We start from the raw sequence: 1,294 nt of genomic DNA, 5'->3' as shown, positions 1-1,294 counted from the left end.
GATGCCATGATCAACCTTTACTAGACACTGTGCCCTGATCATAGGATCAAATTTAGTAAAAAAAATTCACAATATTCACAATAACTCTAGTGCTTATCTGTCTGTCTAACTGTTTTTCTAGGCAGTAAAAAATACTGGATGCAGAGATATTATGCACTCTTAATACAAATTGCAAGGCTTACACATGTTGTATATCAGTATAGGGCTGTAAGTATGTTGCGGGGTGGGGATTGCATATACAACAAAAAGAACCTCAAATGATTTTTAATTCAGTCACATTGCATTCTTACCTACACATTTTAAGATGTAGGTAACATCAGTAATATCAAGAGTGAAGAGTATGGCTGTTGTATGTACCTTACTATGCTGTACTATTCAATACTGTCACAATAGAAGTCTTGTAGTCTTACTATAATGAGAAGCAGTATGAAAATATGATTTACCTTGTTTGTATTTTAACACAATCGCTTCACACTTTTTCACTCTCCCGCTTCCTGTAATGCAGACAATGTGTACGACCATTGATATGCCCTAACAGAGGTCAAAATTTGCATGAGAATTAACAGCTAGCAAATTAAATTGATATTCAGTGCACATCTCCATTGAATCCTTCAGACCTTTGTTCCCTTTGCCAGGCAGAGCCCATGTTCAGCCCCTAGCTAGTCGGAAACATCTGTGCAGTTAATAATTTGATAAACAGCTTACACGAATGCTAAATTATCTACTCTACCCCACCCCCTTTTCTTCCTCCCCTTGTGCGAGACTCGGAACAGTTGTCTCACCTCTCTGTGGTGTTGGATTTATCTATCTTTTGTGACTGTTCTTCCACAGCTCTGGTTTTCATTGCTCTCCCTTCACTCTTTTCACTATCATGTAGATACTGAGGCAGTATTTGGGGTTAATACAAATCCTCAATTCTCATCTATGAAGAAAAAAAAGATGTAGGAGTTTTTCTTCATGGCAAGTTTAACTAAACTTTGTTTGTATTATTGACTACTGTCTACTGTTCATTCATACTTGGATAGCATTTTCAAAAATGCAGAGTAGGCGGTGAGGTGTTTATCCTCACATTTTAGCATTATTATGTGCTATTGTGCTTTCTGAGTTGAAGCCTATTGTTTTCCCAGAACTACCGTGACTCCATGTGAAATTGCAAATTAAGGTCTGACATTTTTTTTTTCCCACTGTACATTCTACATCAGAGTGCAAAAGCTTTCAAGTCGTATGTGTTAATTCAATGGTCACTTGTTTCTATAATTGGCTGATACTACTAGCGAAAGAGATTGACCAGGCT

The sequence above is a fragment of the Fistularia commersonii genome, chromosome 1 (genome assembly GCF_037954325.1).
Source record: "Fistularia commersonii isolate RoL2024-O1a breed Wild chromosome 1, RoL_Fcom_v1.0, whole genome shotgun sequence".
NCBI classification, from domain to species: domain Eukaryota; kingdom Metazoa; phylum Chordata; class Actinopteri; order Syngnathiformes; family Fistulariidae; genus Fistularia; species Fistularia commersonii.
Note: the sequence above shows the minus strand (reverse complement) of the source record.